Source organism: Pinus tabuliformis, chromosome 3_2 (assembly GCF_031772625.1).
Source record: "Pinus tabuliformis cultivar Carrire ecotype Pingquan chromosome 3_2, CPIR1, whole genome shotgun sequence".
Classification (NCBI taxonomy): Eukaryota; Viridiplantae; Streptophyta; class Pinopsida; order Pinales; family Pinaceae; genus Pinus; species Pinus tabuliformis.
Window position 1 is genome coordinate 1,074,876,999 of NC_142302.1, and position 22,458 is coordinate 1,074,899,456.

Consider the following 22,458-nt stretch of genomic DNA (forward strand, 5'->3'; position numbering starts at 1 on the left):
CGATTGAGATTCTGGGCAAATGAAGAAGAATCTGGAAAGTCTGGAACATGATTTTTGTCCAGAACGGACCAAATTAACGTTAACAAAGAATGGTTTTCCCAAATTCGGCTTGTATTGAGAGAAAAGAAGGGTTCTTTGAGCATGATTTTCTCAGATTTGTTGTGTGACCATTTTCCAAATCTCAGATGCAAAGCCAAATTCGCCTTGCTCTTGTTGAAAGATGAATGAAAACATATTTTCTCGTTGATCAATTGGTTGGAAACAATCTGTTGGGTCATTAATATGCCATTATTATTATCACTTGTGAACACTTATTCCACCCATTTCTACCATTCTTCATCACGTCATTTATTATAATTTATTATTTAAATCCATTTTATAATGATTTATGCTCTTATGAATGAATATTATTTCTTCTCCTTTATTTCTAATAAATTGATGATTATGCATTATTTTATCAATGAAAATTTAACGAATCAGTTGTAACATTATTCACCATTTTTAGCCTCCAAGATAATTTCCAGATTGAAGACTTGATCATTAAAAGTGCCAACTCAGAAATTCGTTGGAATAAGAAGTGATGGTTTTACGGTTGAGATTATGAGAAAATGAAGCAGAATCTGGAAAATATGGAACATGGGTTTTGTCCAGAACGGGCCCAATTAACTTTAGTGAAGAACGGTTTGCCCAAATTCGGCTTGTACTGAGAGAAACGCAGGGTTCTTTGAGCATGATTTTCTCAGATTTGTTGTTGCGGCCGTCCTCCAAATCTCAGCTGCAAAGCCAAATTCGTCTTGCTCTTGTTGAAAGCTGGATGGAAATATATCTTCTTGTTTATCAATTGGTTGGAAACAATCTAATTTTGTAATAGAAATCATGTTGTACTTATCTTGATTGTAACTGCTCTCTGATCTCTCTTTATTTAAATCACAACAGAGATCAGAGAGGTGGGTGATTTCAGAGGGATTCGAATGATGGAATTGAGGATGATTTGGGGATGGCTAAGAGAATGGAGAATTGATGATTTGAATTAGAGATTCAGAAGCAAGGCTTCATGATAGGATAGGAAGAAGAAGGGATTGTTGCATGTGGTAATCCTCAAGCTTTTGTTATTGTAATGATTTCATATTTTGATGATTAATACATGATTTGGGAGTTGTTATTCATTTTGTTCATCTGAAGTAACCTAGCAGCATCCACTGGCGGCTAAGGGCCCAGCCTCTGGTGGAGTACGTTGTTGTTGCTACTGTATATTATATTCTTTTGTTTTATGTGTGGTTTTCTTATCAGTTTTACTTGGTAATCTGGTATGTTCTATTATTTTACATCACAGCTCTATCACGTAATCTCATTTTCTGAGACATAAATATCATATTGACTTTGCAACGCATTGCTGTTTCTTTAAGTGCTGATATAAATGGTTTTTACAGGATACCGTTGCTATTCAATTATGGAATGTCTGTGTTGTAACATTTGACCATTGGTATTATTGAATTCATCTTAGAAATTATATTTCCTTGCGATTGTTGAATATATGAACGTTTCTGTTCCATTCTAAAAGACAATCGTATTATTTATAACTAAGACTGACAAGTGGATTACCAAGATCAGATTGCTATTGAGGTGCGCCGTGTGTTAAGTTGTTATGCATTTGTATTTGACTTTCCATCGTTGTTTCATATTCATTATTAGTTAATGGTGTTCTATTTCTGCGTGTTGTTTGATTTCAATTGCTGGTCTATTTCAAGATTGCTGATTTGTTGTTTCATTTACTTGCCATTTCATCAAGGACGATCTCAGGCTGTAGTGAGCCCCAGCATCTGCTACCTAGCTCCCAGACCTCGGATTTGTTCTCATCAGTTATGAAAAGGATGGGTTATTGCTACCGAACCTTCGACTGATGCAATGCTTGGTGTGATTTAGCCTTTTGAAGTAGTTAAGTTGTAGACATGCACCCATTTACTTTGTTGTTCATTTCTATTGATTAATTGCGCTAGTTTGCTTTTAAAGAGTTTTCCTAGTTTACTTTCAATGGCAGCTTAAGTTCAAGTTCAATTTCCTTTTGATTGCTTTAAAGCAGGACTGTCAACTGTAGAGAACATTGGTTATTGCTTCCTCGTTCCCAGATTCATTGTCTTGTTCCGGTTTGATTTCAATTGAATCAATCTCTAGAGGAATGAGTTATTGCTACTGTATCCTCAATTGATGTTTGCTGAGTGAATAGTTGGATTTCAGAGCATTTGAGTTTATGTTATTGTTAGATTTCTTTTTCAAGCACTCATTTACTTTTGGGTTTTAAGCACTATACTACAAAAAATTACTCTTGAGTAAATAGCCACCTCAGACTAAGTACACTCTTGAAATAAAAAGTCGTCCCTGGGTTGATAATTAATGTGAAGGTAATTAGGAGTTCAAAAGACACCTTTTTATCGCTCCACACAATCCAATTTTGTAATAGAAATCATGTTGTAATTATCTTTGTTGTAACTTCTCTCTGATCTCTCTCTATTTAAATGAAACTAGAGATCAGAGAGAGGATGGAGGATTAGAGATTCAGAATTGAGGATGGCTGAGAGAATGTAGAATTGAGAATGATGGATTCAGAATTATGATTTGAGAATTAGAAATTCAGAATTAAGGATTCATGATTCATGATAGGATAGGAGGAAAAAGGGATTGTTGCATGTTGTAATTCTCAAAGCTTCAGTTGTTGTAATGATTTCACAGTTTGATGATTAATATATGATTTCGGAGTTGTTGTTCATTCTCATTATATGAAGTAGCCCAGTAGCATCCGCTGGCAGCTAAGGGCCCAGCCTCTGGTGGATTGTGCTGTTGCTGTATATTATATCTGTAGTTCATGTGTGGCTTTCATTATCAGTTTTGTTTCGTAATCTAATGTGTTTTTTTATTTTACATCATAGTTCTGTTATATTCGATTTACATTCAACTAAGTAATATTGTTCTTGATGCCAGGAATGTCATATTGATTCATCTAGACTTGTTAATGCATTGATGTTCTTTTAATCATTGATATAATGTTGTTGATCCTTACAGAATGTTATTGTTGTTCAATTACACCGTAACTGTGTTGTGACCTTCATAAGTTGGTATTACTATATTCGTCTATGGTTTACACTTAATCGTGATTGTTTTTCAACTGACATTGTTGTTCCATTACGAATTACGATCTTTCTTGTTTACGACTGAGATTGATATTTGTGGTACCAAGGTCATATTACTATTTCTGTCAATACTAAGGTGTGTTGTGTGTGTTATTCATCTTCGTTTTTTGGCTCTGAGTGTTGTTGCTAATTAGTCTATGTTCTATTTCCATGTGCTGTCCGATTTATTCTTAGAGTAAAGATTGTTATCTGATTTCTGTAGGATACACCTGTTGCACTTATTTTTGTAGATTAAGGTGGTGTTGTTTATAAGAATTAGTTGTCGTTACATTTCCTAGTTGTTGTTTCATTTCCTGTTATTTGCATTATCTTTTCTTTGGTGTGAAGAAAGATCTGAAACTGTAGTGGGCATTGACATTTGTTTTCTAGTTCCAAGATTGATGATCTGTTCCTTGATTATCTTCAGCTACGTCAGTTTACAAAGGGATGAGTTACTGTTATTGTACCCTTGACTGATCATTTGTTGTAGTTTTCTGAATGCGTGATTTAAGTCTTAAAGTGCTTTGTTGTAAGTAGATCTCATTTTGAGCATCTGTTTCCTCTTGTATTTTGAGCACTGTACTACATCATTCATAACATTACTCTTGAGTAAATATCCACCTCAGACTAAGTACACACTTGAAATAAAAATTCGTCCCTGGGTTGATAGTTAATGTGAAGGTAATTAGGAGTTAAAAAGACACCTTTCTATCACTCAACATGGATCTCCTGAAAGCCTCCTTCCATTTCCTTACTTGATCCTTCCTCTTTCTTGTTTCCTTGTGTGTTTTCTGGGATGTTCAAGGGGCAGGATCTGAATAGGTTGCCCTATTCATGGTATCTCCTACACCTAAATGTTATATGCTCATAATCCAGTGGTTATTGCCATATTTAATCATGATATTCTACTTCTATGCTATCAGGGAGAGGTTTTGTAATGTTCATGTACACACAAATCCAGGCATAAGAAGTGTACCTTACTTTTCTTGTTGTATCTGCTACTTTGATGAAGGTTCCAATCGAGTTACCTATCCCTTCCACAATATCTGGACCCAGAAATCCATTGGGAGGTCGAAAAACCTGACCTAGATTGGTGCTGCCAGCATTTTTTCCTAATCTAGGTTGTAACACTCTTCCCAGTGCCGCATGAATAGTCCAACATTATTAAAGAAATAGGGCCCCTCCTTAAAGACATTCTCTTTGTCTGCTAGGTGAGCAAAAACTACTGAAAAGAAACCTTTCACTCCTAGTTTCAGGTCTATGTGACCTTTAATGGTTGATATGACTATTTTGATCCATGGTATTTTTTATTATAGAAATAGGACAGGGATATTCCATCATTGTTTGGTTATAGTTTTGATTATTACAGTAAAATTATAACAAGTCTAGTACATTTTCTCTTTATTGCTTTACAATTGTTTTGTATTTTCACTTCAAAACCACTTAGGCAAGGACTATGTTTCAAGGTTCTCTGAACTTCAACATTGAGATTTGAAATTTGGAGAACCTAAAAAAAAAATTGAGGTTCGATGAACCTTATGGTCATTCACCAAGTCCATAGCTTAAGCTCATAAATAACATCATGTCACAACTCAAGCTTGTAGTCTATCCTAGCAGTTTCCAAGTCCATAGTAGCATATATATAGAAAATGTATATACTATATAGATGAACCTAATGGAAAACCTCATCTGAACCTCATCAAAAAAATTGAACTCGAATTAAACCTAATCATTGTTGAACCTGAACTTCAACCTGAAGTGTGTGACTTAGGGCAAGGATACACTTCCTGTCAGGGATGTACTCTTATGATTCCTCTCACATTCACTAATGAGAGGGTCTTTGCACTTTTATTATTTTACATAGAAAATTAAGAATTCTTAGGTGATTTTTCATGATTATTTATGTCCTGAGAGTGCCTAAATATTTTTTATCTTGTATTATTTCAGCAATTATGGAGAATAATAATTAATTATCAATGTTGACACTTTTGTGCTTCGACATAAGGAACAATACATAAGAAGAGCTTGTCTCATTATCTCAGGTCTGAGTTGAAATATTTTAGAGAAATAATTATAAAAAATAAATGGCACGTGCTTAGTGCCTAGATGTGAACACATGAAACCACGGTAATCTGTTTTCAGAAGTAGAAATATGTGCCTAACCCTTTCAGTAATGATATAGAATATTAATGAGATTTATTGTAAATTGTATGCAGAGTTGATGAATGTTGGATAGAAGCAGGCATCATTACAAACACTTCACAACTTGATAACATCAAAGCGGTATGTAGGAATTTACAAGGTAAGTTCCTCAGATACAACACGAAAGGACATCGCTCACAAACAAATCACATATCAATACACCAGTATTCTTGACGTATTAAAACCCTCAAAGAGGGAAACAGTTCACAACTTGATCAACCACGGCCACTTCAAGAAATTTATTAATAAAAGAAAGAAAATTTACATAAGCTTCTCTCTTGAATGGTCACTCTACAAATGACTGTCCATGCTCTTTAAATGGATATCATGGACCAATCAGGTGTTAAACCATGGATCAAGAGTCGATAATACTAAGGAGAGAATGAACCGCCAAATCACTTAATGTCTAGAACATATCGTGACCGTCGGATTGTAAGTTACAAAATTACATAGTAAAGAAACACACTTTACCTAACTCTACACTAGACCAAGTTATACTTAACTATTTCCTATGTGTCGGAATATCCTAACATCTCCCCTTAAGAACAACTTGGGATAGGATTGAAGGATGTAAAAATATGACACAATAGGAGAAGGTAGGAGGCATTAGAACCTATCCCCCCTTAGTGACAACTTCTTGAAATCCAACCATAAATTGAAGTTCAGTAAAATTCACCTCTATGAGAGCCTTTGTAAAGATGTCTACAACTTGATCATCTATTGAACAATATTGCACTTCAAGAACATGGTCATGAATGAGATTTATATGAAGTGCATGTGTAGTTCAATGTGTTTTTTGTGCTAATGTTGGACTGGATCTTTGCAAAGTTGAATGGCACTTTGATTATCACACCAAAGTGTAGTCGGATGTTGTTGCTGAAAGCCAAACTCTGACAGGATCTGACGAAGCCACAGGGCCTCCTTAATATCTTCTATAGCGCTACGATACTTTGCTTATGCTGAAGAAAGAGAAATGATACTTTGTTTCTTGCAAGCCCATATAATAGGTCCAGAACCAAGAGTGAAAACATAACCTATAGTAGACTTCCGATCTATTGTACCTCTGAGATAATAGTGGTCAGCTATCAATGCCAGAGCATCTAAGGTAATTGTTTTGGGGTTTTTGTTTTAGTTTAGAAGACCAATGAATGAAACAAATATAACATTGTAATGCCTAACCTTTTGAATAATATTAATCCCAAAGTAGAGGGCTGATATAAAACTTCACACAGTGATAAAGCTTGAATAGAGGTGAGCAGAAACAAAAAATAATATGATTATTACAGTTTTTAGATAGAAAATTAAATAATCATAAGTATGAAAACCTCTGACCGGTGTTCAGAAGGTTCAAGAAAATATGCTTATGCTTACAACAAGATGCTCATGATTTATTGATTTAGAGGGAATTAATTAAAGAGACAATTCATTAATCCATTCTCTTTAATGATTATCACTTCAGAAGCTTATAGGAATAGATTGAGACACAATTATTCCTACCTAGGTATCTCTGTAAGAAATAACAATATGAAGAAAAACATAATGTGTAATACTGGAAAAACTTACAGGAAACACAAACTATGTAAAACTAAATTCAGAATCCTTTGCTTTGTATTAAGGGTCTAGAAAATCTAGTACATCAAATGTTTACAAATGCTTCTTCAAGGGTGAACAATGAACCCTTAATAACTCGAGAAGAGAGTTATTTATACAATAGTAGAACTAAGAAAATATCCTAAACTGTATAAGGATTTATTCTAGGAAAATGAAATATCTTCATACAAGAAGATAGAGATAGCTATTGAACTGCTTGCTTGTTGTCCCTGTTATTTAGGTTTTGCTGGTTTTGGTATTTGATATTTTATGCTTTAAGCTACTTGTCTATTTGATCTTCACGCTGGAAGTCATATTCACTTATGACATTTCATCTAATACACTTTAATCTGATACTCTCTGAGCTTATTGACCAGTCAATATCCTTTACTGTGCTTTTTTACTTTTACTGTACATTTCAAGTTTTTACTGTGTATTTCAACAATAAATCATTTAGTTTTTTATTTCTTAGCATCAGGTAGTTTGGATATTGATCATATGTTTGTCTTTTAAATGTATGTTTTATCTGCCTCCTCTGTTTTGCCTTTTAACTGTGTAAATTGTTTGTTTTAACATTTACTGTGTAAATGATTTCTTCAGCTCTATCTTTGGTTTAGTCCTGATTTCTATTTGAACAGGAAAATCATTTGAATTCATTTCTCGAGAATCTAGAACAAAAAGTTTTTAACTGGTATAAAAACCACTTACCCAGTCTCCTAGTCTTCTGCTAATCACCTGCAAAATACAACAATTGTTAAGTCAAAAACATGTTGACAAGGAGGGCCACAATGACTTCATTTGAGTTGAAAGGTCTGTGGATGGAGTCTGAAGCATTTTCGGGAGGCAAACAATGGTTACATTAGTTGCAGAGGCTTAGGGTGGCGTAGGAGGGTTATACAGGTTTTACTGCGTAAACAGACTAAAAGAGCGAAAGTGAGGATTTTGGCGTTTAAACGGATAACTTTTAAAATTTGGTGCGAAAGGGTTAAGTGTATAGCGGATGATTTTACCGTACGTAGGGGAGTGGTTTCAGAGGCTCATCGCAACACTTTTATCCGTGGGGTGGTTTTTCTCCGAGGGCACGGAAGTTAACGTGGAAATGACACGTAACCACAAGGGACCCGAGCAAAACCACGAATCTCGCGTGCTCTCAGGCCTTTAAAGATTGGAGATCGAGAGCACGTGATATGGCTGTGGATAATTAGATCTGGGAGTAAGTGATAAAATGGCTATCACGCGGTTGAGATGCATGGAGGGAGTAGGCGCGGATATTAGCGGGCACATGGAATAATTACAAGTGATTTGTAATTATTTTAATGAATAAAGTGCGGGTTAAAAGTATAATGTTATGGTTTTAATAAAGTGGGATCGGGATTAAAGCATAGCGGATATGAGTTAAACAGGTATATTGGTGGAGTTAACTTTATAAAGCAGAGGTAAACCAAACTCAGGCTTAAAGGGGTTTTATGGGTTTTTAGGAAAAATAGGAAAATAACAAGGGGAAAGTGATTTATTCAAAGGGGAATGGATTTCACACTAGGGAAAAGGGGTTTTTAGGTACGGGAATGAGTTTGGAGGGTAAATTGCTAGGAAAATGTGTGAAACCAAGGGAAAGCGTGAAAATGAAGGGAAAAAGGTGTTTTCTTAAGAAATGATGGGATGATGAGGAAATTAGTAAGGATGTAGTGGGGAATGAAATGAATGAGAGGAAGTTAACCAAATCAACTTGTGAACATATTTTCAATTTCATAACTGCTCCTACACACTGAAACACATGATCAAGCATGGTAAATGTACTTCTTTAACTTTTCTTCTACTTGGCCATTTACTTACCCTAACATTTTCTCTTCACTTAATTGGGTGCATTTAGGCTAGCAGAGCCTTTTCTTTCCTTTTTCTTTTGAAAAGAAAACTATCTAATTCTAACATTATAACATCCAAGGGCTCAGATTAAACTTATGAGCTCCTTATTATTCTCTACCTAACTACTGATATGCCAAGATTAAATAGTTTGGCTAGATCTTTATTCTCTAACTATAAACATGAAATTTAAAGCATGAACTAGTCAAGATTAAACTATTTGACTGTCATGGGTTGTGGAATTTATGAAAAGCTACACATAACCATTATTTTGCATAATAAAGTAAAAGTAGTGGCACCTATACTTGCACATTTTTAGAGCTTATTGCTTTCTTCTTTTCTCTCTAACCTAACATTTTATTTTTTCCTTCCTTTTTTAGGGAATCTATTCTAACATTTTCTTTGATATGAACATGTTATCAAAAAATTTCCTAACATTTTTATTTGATATACTTTTTGTCCATATCCTAGCTTAACATTTTTTGAAAAATATTTTCATTTTTTGGACTAATTTATTATAAATTATCAAAACCAAAAAATGCTACAACACTATCATCAGGGTCACCAGCCTAATCGGAATCAGTGAAACCAAAAAATAAAGGAGATGCTTCTGCACTTTAATGAATCCCAAACTGAATTGTACCTCAAACATAACAAAGTATTCTTTTAGATGCTTTCCAATGACTTTCATGTGCATTTTTCATAAACTGAGCAATAAGTACAACATCAAAGGAAAGGTCAGGATGAGTATGGGTCAAATACAAAATTTTTGCTACAAGTCGACGGTATAAGATAGTCTCAACTTCACGGGAAGTACAAGTGACTGAAAGTTTGGCTCCAGACTGAAAGGGATAAGGGGTTGGCTTACAATATTCCATGTGAAAGTTGCGTAGAATATCACAGGCATGCTTGGACTGGGAAAGATAAATATCTTCCTTGGATTACAAGACTTGAAGATGAAGAAAATAATGCAAGTGTCCTAAGTCTATCATTTCAAACTACTTGTTAAGGCTGGACTTCAAATGGTTTATAAGGTTGGGATCACTACCAGTAATGATAAGATCATCAACATAAAGAACAAGAATGATAAGGGACTTACCCACTTTCTTGGTGTAGACAATATTGTTAGAATGACACCTAGAAAATCCAGTATCTAAAAGAAAGCTATCCATTTTGGCATACCAAGCCCAAGGGGATTTCTTGAGACCATAAAGGGATTTCTTAAGTTGACATATAAGGCTAGAATCTAGTTGTATAAATCCAAGAGGTTGTTCCATATAGATTTATTCATGCAAGTACCCATGCAAAAAGGTAGATTTAACATCCATTTGATGGACTTCCCATTTGAAAGAGGCAACAAGGGAAAGAACAAGGCGGATAGAGTTCATTTTGGCAATAGGGGAGAAGGTTTCAATATAGTCAATGCCTTCAACTTGTGAAAAACCCTTAGCAACAAGACGAGCTTTATGTTTATCAACTTTTCCATCTAGTCCATACTTGGTTCTGTAAACCCATTTTCATCTAACAAGTTTTCATCCCTTTGGAAGAGGAACAAGATCCCATGTATAATTTGCCAATAATGAACGATATTCTTCATTCATAGCTGCATCCCAATCTGGATGGCCTGAAGCTTTTGTAAAGGTGTCATGATCATAATTCGCAGGAGCTTGAGCTAGTAAAGAAGAGGCTCTATAAAATTAAGAATGAGTGCGATGTTGATCTATAGGATCACCTGCAATAGCACCTGCTACATCTCGAGTAGCGCATATCCATTTTGGAAATTGAGGAGCTGAAAGAGAATCCCAAGAAGGTGGGGGTGGATTTTCATCCTCGCTATCATCATCTGAAGAAGAAATATTTTCAGAAGTAGAAGGGATAGAGAGACGTGGCACATCTGCCGAACTAGGCTCGTAGGCTCATATATTTTCAACAAACTTTACATCTCTTATAATGATAATATTTTAGGATTTAGGTGAAAGAAGTCTATATCCTTTGACATATTCAAAATATCCAAAAAAAATACATTTTTCGCTCTTAGGTTCTAAGGCTTTATGTTTCTCATCTGGAATATGGGCCCATGCTTCACTTCCAAAAAAATGAAACTAACTAACATGTGGTTTAATTGAGCTCCATGCTTCTTCTGGAGTGATATTCTTTAAAACCTTAGTAGGAGTGCTATTTACCATGTAATTGGCACAATTAATTGCTTCTGCCCAAAAATTAAGACTAAGCCCTTTGATTGAAGCATATAATTAGCCATTTCCTTTAAGATGTGATTCTACCTTTTAGCTACACCATTTTGTTATGGAGTATATGGAACAATATGTTGCATTTTAATTCCATGATCAGTACAAAATTTTATGAGTTTGTTGTTAAGAAATTCTCCACCATTATCAGATCTTAGCTTAAGAATTTGATGTCTAGATTGTTTTTCAACAAAGGCCTTAAAGGCTAAGAACATGTTAAATACTTCACTCTTGAGTTTTAAGAAGTATAACCAATTGCATCTGGAGAATTCATCAATGAAAGTTAAGAAATATTTGTAGCGAGAGAATGAAACAACTAGAAGTGGATCGCATAAATCACTATGCACAAGTTGCAAAGGGTTTGAGGCATGCCAAGAGGCACGTTTTTAAAAACTATCTCGATGATGTTTTCCAAGTACACATCCAAAACAAACACCATCTCTACAAGATACCATAGGAAAACCTGTCACCATATTTTCTTTACATAGATTTTGAAGGGAGCGATAGTTTAAGTGACCAAATTGCTCATGCCAAAGTTTGCTCACTTCATCATTATGAGAAAAAAAATACCGAGGGAAGAGTTGATGACCCAAAGTTGTTAAACTTATACAACCTTGTAGAATCATCATCAATGCCAATAGCTAAAATCTGTTTAGGTTCTCTTAGGTCCTTAATTACAACATCGTGAGGTGAAAATTTAACGGTTTTACCTTCACCTGAATGAGTTATTTGATATACCGATAGAAGGTTGCAGGATAAGGTTGGAACACATAATAAATCATTAAATTGACCATTGTCTAGATGAACAGTTCCAGTCCCTAAAACACTAAGAGATCTATTATCACCAACATATATATTTTGGTGTTACAATCATTTAAAGAAAAAAAACATGGCTTTGTTTTTGGCCATGTAATAAGAAGCTCCACAATCAAGGAGCCACTCATGAGAATGAGAAGAAGAAGATACATTTAGGGCATAACCAGACTTAGATGCTTGACAACCACATGCAGAAAGTGTTATTCCTAAAGATGAAGTTGAAGTTGAAGAGTGCTCCAAATGGATGTTATGCTTCTTCATTGTTGCTTCCAACGCTTCCATCTCGATAAAGCATTTGGATACTATGTGGCATCTTAATTACAGAAGTTGTGATGTCTATCAGTATTCTTCCCTTTGTTTTTATTTGCCTTATCATTTTGTTGAATTGATTTTTCATTTTGAGATTAAAATTGCTTAGGACCCTTGTTTGGTTTAGGACCATTTGTTTTAGGATACTACTTCTTAGGATTCTTTGAATTTGGTTGTTGCTGTGCGCTAAGGCTTTCTTAGAAGAGTTTCCAAGATTAAGAAGACCAACATGTAAGAATTTTTTTTGTTCTATTATTAAAGAATCACAAAATGCATCAAAAGAGGGGCACTTGTAGTCTTGTTCTTGAGAAATAAAGGCTTCTCTAGTAGAATGGAAGGTGGAAACAAGCACAGGGTAGGATGATCCCAAATTAGTAAGAATGGAATAGATAAGGCTACCATCTTATTTCTTAACCTTAACACCTTCCAAGAGAAGTCTAAGGGTCTTGAACTTAGACAAAAAAATATTCAATGGAAGAAAAATTATTGGGGTCCAACGTAGGCAAGTCATTTTCGAGTTGATGGGCTCTAATTTCATTTTTAATTCCAAAAACGGTAGTGAGTTGTTTCATTGCTTCATCAAGGGTATCAAGTTTTGTGATATGGAATCTAAGGTTTGGAGAAATAGACATTGCTATCAACACACGTTCTTGATCTTGCCTATTTTCCCATTTGGCTTCCTTATCTTCATCTTTAGGTTTAGTTTCTTGGCCTGAAGCTATTCTGTAAAGACATTTACTTCTAAGTAAGTCCACAATGTAGGACCACCATTGTAAGTAGTTGGTGATGTCAATAATAAATTGGCATGGACTTTCCATTTTAACAGAAAAAAATTTATATATGCTAAAACTCAATATTTCAATGGAAAGATATCAAAAAATTAGGCCGATTAAAAAAAAATGGCTCTGAAAACGGCTTACAGATGAAGAAGTTATGACTTTTTGAAGAAAAGTTGTTGGAGATGCCGACGATGTGTGTGAATGTGAGGAAGTGAATGATAATGTTGTATTTTTAAACCCCTTCCCCCCTTTCCAAACTTAATCTAATTAGCTCACTTTAAAAAAAATTATCTTATGTGACCCACTTTTATAAATAAGTGAAAGTCACTTTTATAATGGTACTTTATGAGCTACCCACTAAATTGTAGCTTAAATAAAAGATAAAGAGACTTTAGAATTATAAGTGACTCACTTTTTATAATGAATGAGAACATTTTTACATAAAGTAACTTTAAAACATAAGTTACATGTGTTTTTTGAAAAACTAACTTAACAAAAAGAAAGACTTGAACTCAAGACCTTTATTCTCATAAAGTAACTTTGGACCAAGTGAGCTAGCTTAACAGATTAGTAATTTTTGGAAAAGAGGAATGGGGAAAGGTTAGTAATTTTTTTTTTCACTGAAGCTTTCAGGTGCGTGCTTACTTCAAAAAACCATTTTTGCCTACAAAAAAGTAAACTACACAACCCAACACAGACATACAAAAAAAACCAAACCTTATGGCTTGAAGTTAGCTTCCGCCAAAAACTAAATATTTTTCTCAATGTTTCTGATTTTTCGAGATCACAGTAAGGCATGGTGAAAAAGAGAATACGCATGAGAAAAATCCTTCCTTTATGTTTCTGATTTGTCCAGATTGTACAGAGTCGTAGGGAAAAGAGCATATGCATAAATGAAATGTATAGATCCAGTAATAAAAGAAACAAAGAGCTAAATAAAGTGAAATAACCAGAGAGATGAATAACTAAAATTGAAAATAAACACTATATACCTCCAGATCTTAAAGATGACGTACCTAGGCCTACGGGAAACCTTTTCGCGTGAAACAGAAGGGGTTCCTGCCTAGAACATATGCTCCTAATAAAGTAGAGCAATCCTCTTGGCCCAAAAGCAGTCAGAAACAATAGATCTAGGAAACGACAGTCACATGCACTTGTACCGGCTTCAGATTTGGATCACCAACAGATGCGGTCCTCAAATAGCTCTGATACCGTGTAGTAATTTACAGGGTAAGTTCCTTAAATAGAACACCAAAGGACACCACTCACAAATAGATCACAGATCAATACACCAATATTCTTGGCGTGGTTAAAACCCTCAAAGAGGGAAATAATCCACGATCTGAGCCAACACAGCCACTTCATGCAATTTATTAATAAAAGAAAGAAAATTTACATAAGCTTCTTTCATGAATGGTCACCCTACAAATGACACTCCATGATATTTAAATAGAGATCATGGACCAATCAGTTGTTAAGCCACAGATCAAGCGTCAGTAATACCAAGGAGACAATGAATTGTCGGATCATTTAATGTCTAGAACATATCGTGACCGTCAGATTGTAAGATACAAAAGTACATAGTAAAGAAACACACTTTACCTAACTCTACACTAGACCAAGTTATACTTAACTATTTCCTATGTGTCAGAATATCCTAAGATGGTACAGATCATGGAAAAAGTCACTGGAAAAGATAATGTCCAAATATGCGGAATTTTGTGTGGATATGAGGCATGGAAGGTCCGCAAAGGATGGGCTTATTCATTGTTGCATTGTATGCCTGCAAATGAATGTTAGTTCCTTGGAGGAGGTTATCAAGTATTTCATCCATCTCTCCAATGAGAAGGATGAATTGGCTCGAGCTCAAGTACAGGCATCCAAGATTTCTCTTGATATTGAGAACTTAGAGGCAGAGAAGATGCCATAGGACTTTATGCTTGATTGTTTCAATGGAGAGAAAAGTAAATACAAGTTTAATCGGTAACTAGTTACCCCATGGTTTAAGTTTCTTTGGGAAACCTACAGGACCATACTTGAAATACTTTGTGAATCCTAGAAATTCAAATATGGAAGCATCATATGCGGTGAGTGCATATTAACTAGTGTTGGAATAGAGGGAAAAATTGCTTAATTTGGATAATTTTATATAGTAATGGTTGTTAATGAGTATTCTACTTAATTCTTTCACTAACAACTCCAAATATCCTGCCCCAATCCCACCAATGGATGCACTAAAATTGATTGATCTTGAGCTATCTTGTTTTAGGAGCTTTAAATGTTTGTCTATGGCAGGTATGGAAGAGTTTGTTCTATATATTTTGTTTCAACGATAGAGTATATATTTTCTTTCAATGGAAGAAACACATGCTACACTCCTTCTAGAATGTGCAATGGATATAACATCTAATGATTACATAAAGGAAAAATATTGTGTTGTTTTTTAGTTTCCTATTAAAAAGTGTTTTGAATAAGGTCTTTATTCTAGTATGGCTAACTACAATCCTAATTGGATTAACAGATGACTACACATTGAGCCTTTTAGTTTTGTTTGTAACGTAAATGGACAACAGAGTCATGTCAGCTTAGTGAAATAATACACAAACATATTTTGAATTTGAATAAATACATAGATAAAAGGGATAGTCTTGACATGAATGTCTGTGAGAGTTTGTGGCTTTACCTTTATCCAAGGTTTGAGCAACTGAAGACTGCATCTGAGCTTGATCTCTGGCAGGTTGGTGAGATAAATTTTTTATTTGTAATATATTTTTGCCTTATACTATTTCTTGTGACGAATGGCATATGATATGTAGGAAGCTCTTCACTCCATAGAATATATTCATGGCCTTATGTGTATGGTGAAGATTCTGAAGAAGACCCCTAAACCTCAAATGATGGAAATATTCTATTCAAAGTTAGAAAATATATTTTGGATATTAGAAAGGCATTTGTATCATGCTTATGCATGGTACAAGCTCTATATCCTCTAGAAAAGCTAAAATAAATAGTTAGTATAGAAGGATTTGTAGTTGATGGCATCATCTGGATTGTTGGCTACCATTTCTATTATCCCTTATTATCACAAGCACGGGACTCACCATTTTGAACTACAGAATGAGAAGGAAAGAAGTTCAAGAATGGCCAATCTTTTGGGATTTAGTTTGGATTCTAAAATGGATACCAGATAAGTGGTATGTTGTTTCAATGAAAGAGCTTAAGTTCATCTGTCAATGCTTGAGATGTTGCATTTGTATAGGTTTTTCCAGTATAAGTATTATATTTTATGCTTAGTTCAAGGAATTTTCTTCCAATATGTATAATAATAATATGTGTTTTTGGCAGTTGTCACGTTGAACACTTCTATCTGAAATGGTAAGTAATAGGTATACATGTCATTAAATCATTTATTGATGAAAATATGTCCTTCCTTCATGTTGTTGAGAAGTCAGAGCACACATATATTATGCTAAGCACTTTTTTATGCTTGTACAGATTTTTGTTTTATCAAGCTACATGGTTTCAATTATAAGTGGATAGAATGTGGTGCAATATTAGAACAAATTTTACTATATCTACTTATATTTATAGCTTATACTAAATTTATGTACCATATAATCATAATGTGCTTCAATTTTTAATAATTCAAAAGCGTCTTCACCTCAAAGTATTTGGTTCTACGTATCTCCATTATTTCTTATGCAAATATGGTGTATGTTAATTGTTGCCTTCAAATATAAGTTAACATTTGAGGATATGTGAATATAAGTTAATCATACTGACTTTAAATGCTCTTTGGGTTCATGAAAAGAAACTGGAAACATCTACTTATGTGGGTAACTTGTGTCTTTATTATATTTTAGGTTTCCAAAGGTGTCATGACATATGTTCTGCAAGAAGTGAAAAATTTGTATCATCTATTGGAAAATGATTTCCACCCTTTAGGTATTGTTGATAAAGTTCAATCACTGCTAGGCAGGCTCTCTAAGCTTAGTGACAAATTGTCTTCATCTTCTCTGGTCCCAGAAGTGCAATTGGAGCAACACATTCCTTCTTTAGAAAGGCTAACTACTTTGAGAGTGTTACAGTAGGTGATGGGATTTAATTCCTACTTTTGTTTCATGCTTTCTATTATTCTATAGTGTGACCACTTATGTCATGTGACCACTTGTTATTTGTAAATGTGGCCTACTTTTAGAGTTACACAACTTACAAAATATGATGGGGAATTTAATTATTACTTTTTTCAATTCATTTGTCTCTACTATTTTATGCCATATGGTGTGACAATCTTGGATTTGGTATATTTCTTACACTTTGGTGTTAAAGTGTACACACTCTCTTGTGTCTTCTAAAAGTAGCATTATTGATTTTTTCTAAAGTTAATCGTTGCATCTTCTAGGTATCACAAATGTACCAAACAATGAAAATAACGGTCCTATCAAGGATGGTACCATTTTTCTAATTTTTCTGTTATAAAGAGGCTTAGTGTGGATGATATGAAGTACAATTTTGTATGGTTGAAGATTGACCATTTAAAAGGAATTGTACAGTTTGGTAGTTAGGTGAAGTAATACAATTTTCTGATTTTCAATATTTTGTATAAAAATATAGCTTCTGCTAATTTTGAGGATTTAGCTTTTGTGCATGGAGTCTTTTTTAGAGTGAGCATAATATAAGCTTGTCAATGAATTTATTTATGCAAGACCTTGAATCAGAACAGTCCATATATCATAATCTTATTGAATTGTCTAAATAGTCCATATATCAGGGCTATGAATTGCAGTAGTATGGGTTCAATACCTTAATCATTGTTATCAACTTACCATAGGAAGATGACATAAAAGTTTAGATCATTTCTTCATATTATGATGGCAATCAAATAGGTAGTCTCAAAATTTGGTTTGCATACAATGAATCCCTGAAGTAAATACTTTGAATTTTAATAGAATTTTCTTTTCCCTTTAACATGTTCATTCATGTTGATATTATCCTAAAGACATCTCTTGTCATCAATTAATATTATCCCATATAAACTGCTTCACGGAAAACTCTACTACTCAATAGAACATAATAATAAATTTGGTCTTTATTAAATGTTTCAAACTAATAATTAAGTATATCCAGTCATGATAAGTTAAGATAGGTTTATTAGTGTCCAACGAATGACCTAAGGTAGGTCAACGAGACTACTCAGTGAAAAAGTGCCAACACAGAGTGGGAGTGCAAAATTCAGTATCTAACCATAACTAACACAACACCGAAAAGAAGAAATACAATGCTTTTGACACAAGTACAAGGGAAAGAGCTAAAATGTTATAAATTCCCACTATCAAATGAAGGATAGGGTGTCCTCCTTCGAAGTTGAAAGGGAAGCTCTCTTATCATTTAGAGACCAAAAGGAAAGAAACATTGTATATATGACTAGCCAAATGAGATGGATCTGGTCTGGGGATGTGTCTCTCTTTGGAAGAGGTGGCCCTCTTCCATGTGGTGGTAGGAGGGGTTTTTCTACTAACCTGGCATGAAAAAAAACTCCACATGGGTCTCATTTCTTGAGGTTAAATTGTCTTTCGAACTGGAATGGTTTTGCAGTTTTCTTGCCTCTTGTTTCCCCTATCTAGGAGCACAGGGAATAAAACATTGATCCTCCTAGTAGTTTCCTATAAAGGGGGGTAGGGGGAGGGTAGGAGAATGTGAGATGTGGACCTAACATCCTCTCCCAAGTATAAGGTTTGGCATTGTTGGGATAGATACCAACAAAAGGTGGAGAGGGAGTTCTCGCGTGCCCTGATTATAACAGAAGTGACCATGTATCTCATTGGAATAGGGACACCTAAAAATGCATTTCTCCCTTATCTCTATCTCATATATATGGAATATCCAACATACCTTACCCTCTTGTGACATTTGGTGCTTAACTTTGACCTGAAGCTTATCAGTGCACACTCAAAACTAACCTAAGGAGATCTTGATCCCATGCATAAAGTGTTAAAGAGTGTAATCAGATTAACTCTATAAAGCTGTCTCTAAGTTCCAACAAGTGATCTACATAGAAGGCCATTTTGGGTCTCAAATCCCCAAGGGGGAATCAAAGTGACATAGATATACTACTTGTACATATCTTCCCGGATAATCCCATCCATCTCTTTCTTATTAGAGAAAAAGTGACCAGGAGCATCCAAAGTGTGTTTGAATGGGGGAATATGATCTATCAATATATTGATGGATTGAAAGAAACAAGAAACTTCTAAATACCAGCACTGTGCTCTCCCAAAAGGGGGAAAAATTGGGAAATTACCTACAAAGATAAATAAGCAAGATATGGGTACCAGTCTCTTCCTACTATTTATTAAATCTATAAAGAATATAAAACAACTCTACGAATCTATAGGTAGTCTAAATCCAGAAAGGGTTTATTGCAAACTATGTATCGATGATGGACTAGGGGATCATCCTCTTGCATTTTATGATCCATAATAGTAATTGGGCTAGTACTCGAGGTCACTATAACCTAAGCTAAGGCCCAATTTAACATGAGTAAGCTTGACCTCCATACCTCTGAACCATATAAAACTATAGGTGTCAAATTGGAGTCCATGAGGTCCAGTTTGGATGAGATGCCCTAAAAATGGTGTTGGAAACATTTGTTTGTTTATAATTGAAAGGAATCCATACCCCTTATCCAGTCAAGGTTGGAGACCCTCCCTCAAACCAAACTTAAAACCTAAACATTGAGCCCCCAAATATGTGTATGTGTTGGTAATCTCAACCTGCACCCCTCTAAAGTAAGAATTGAAACTGCATCCATAAAGGGTTGATTGAAAACTATGTATGGATGATGAACTAGGGGATCATCCTCTTGTTTTTGTTGATGCAACATAATAAGTAGGTTTGTAGTCTTAGTAATAAGTATAATTTTGGATTATGGATCATTTAATGATCTATGAGAATTAACATAGACAGGTGTTTTGTGCTAAAATTTCATTTATGTGTCTCATTCTCTTTTACTTGCAAGATGCATATATGTCTGTGTGTGTGTGTGTGTGATGTTTTCCCCGATGTTTCCTTTTTTGGGGGACCATGTTTCCTGCATTACCCATTTCAGAAACTTCCAAACGTTTTGGCGTTTTGTGCAACTTAGATTTATGGGAGATAGATGATTTTTCTCTAAGAGTGTTGCATGCATATGTTGACTCATTTAATTTTTAAGGGATGGAATTCAATGAGGCAATAAGTTCCTTCTTACAGGTCTTCAAATTACGTCGAGAAGCACAAAAATTTGATTTCATCACATAAAAATTTGCAGATCTATATTGTATTTGCAACCCAAAGGTTTTCACAAGCGTAGACATGGTTTATGTGCTTTCATACACTATGATCATGTTCAACACTGATGCACATAATCTAATGGTGAAGAATAAGGTATGCCTTTCTCATCTGTGCAATTAGCTGGCAATTCTCATGGATCAGCATATTTCAAATTATTTTGGGATCATCCTTTGTCCAACTGCCTCTTTCCTAACTTGCACTGTTATTTCAAATGTCAAAGGAAGATTGCATAGGGAATGATCGAGTTATATATGATGGAAAAGATTTACCAGACGACTATATGGGACCCTGGTATGATCATATTATGAAAAATGAAATCAAGATGAAGATGATAATTTGATGCCACAAAATAAAATTTCCATAAATTAAAACAGAATCTTAGATATAGATAGTATATTAAATATTGTAATTTGTAATAGGGGGAAGAAAAAGATCTGGAAACGAGTGGTGTGCTTCTCATCTATCGTACTAGTGGTGTGCTTCTCATCTGCTTCTACATCGTGTCCTTTTCCTGGTTATGGAGCCCTCTCGGATGGTTGTTTCCCAGTGAGATCTTCCCTCTAGAGGTTCTCTAAGGTGAGCAGAGAACCATACACACATATGTGATAAATTATGTAAGTCATGGACTATATTTTATGCATATTAGTGGTGATAGTCCCCTAAGCTTGCACTGATCTAGGAGCATGGGGCGTAATTTGAATGATCTGTCTCTGGAACATAGTCAAAAGATATTAATTTCAAAGAAAATATTGAAATGAACAATTGTTGGTAAACCATTGAGTTTTCAAAATGGGAATGAATTTCTCGTGCCAGTGAGCATTCTTACTTTATCTTATCTCTGAGTCCATGTTGGCCCTGCATTTCTAGGTAGTTCCACAACATTGTTAGGCTTGGTGAAAGTCAATGGGATCTTGATCAATGAATCTCGACTTAAATTGCCTTGAAAAAAACGTATATTTTGATTGCTATAAGATATAAATTAACAAAGTACTAAAAAATAAGTAAAACCATGTGTTTTTAATCTTGACAAGTAACCCCAAGATTTAGCTGCACATGATCAATTTTTTTTCTCATTATTTGTTTTCATTCCAAAATTAACATCTTGAACACCTTTACGTGACTCATAATTTATTCCCTACCAATGGAACTTGTGATCGTGAGCAATGAAAAAGAATAATTTGTACAATTTTCATGTGAAAAGCACGAAATCAGCCGTGAAACTTCTTAGAAGATTATAGTCTATAGAGACATTGTTTGTCCCCCGCTAATTAAAAAATGTTATAGCACAAGAAACAAGAATGATTTTTTGGAAATTCAACATGGAAACAAAATTTAGAGAAATTTGATATTGTTCACACCACCATAAATGGTAAACCCAATCTAGTGGTGGTTCCCAGTTCTTGCATTCTTTTCTATCAAATACTTTATGCTCTCAATGATTGTAGGTGAAATAATGGTTGGATGCAACATGTGTTAGAATGAAGCTCAATTATTTATCCAATTAATTCTCAAGTCCCAACCTCATCATATATTTGAAACCAAACATTGCAGACATATGACTAACATTAGACACAACAAGTCAAAGCTCCATAGATTAAAATACAATTTATAGAAATGGAGATATGATATTGAATATTCCCTTTATCCTGGTCATGAAACATTATTCTTCATATTCATAAATCTATGATTATTTTTTATCTAAAAAATAAGAGGGATATTTTGATTGAGCACATGCAATATCTTATGATGAGGTGATTGATATGCATTGATCAATAGATTTGGAGAAGAGCAATCTCAGAGCTAGAGGGAAGGCTTCAAAAAGGGCCACCAAGCCATTGACCACATTTTCACTTTACAAGCTATCATTGATGACGCTAGAAAAAAATAATGCCGAGCCTTTTCCTTTATTGTTGTTGATTTCTTCTCTGCTCTTGGTTTTAATGGATGGTCAAGACTTTTTTGAAACTAGAAGAAAAGAAAAGGAGAGAGATATTGGAATTTAGTATTGTGCTACATAGGAAACCCATTCTATTTCAAATAAATCTCCTTTGAAAAAATGGTAGTCATATTTAGCTTATAGCAATTTCTTTTTGTGGCCACACCTTATCACTTGTTATCTCCAAAATTTTTAAGTTGATTAGTTTTCACAGCAAAAAGAAC

General features: G+C 34.5%; 1 pseudogene; it reads left to right on the forward strand.

Annotated features, from left to right (window-relative positions):
* Window positions 1-17,531, forward strand: part of LOC149184394 (eukaryotic translation initiation factor 3 subunit A-like) — a 30,867-nt pseudogene extending 13,336 nt beyond the window's left edge.
* Window positions 17,532-22,458: the final 4,927 nt, after the last annotated feature.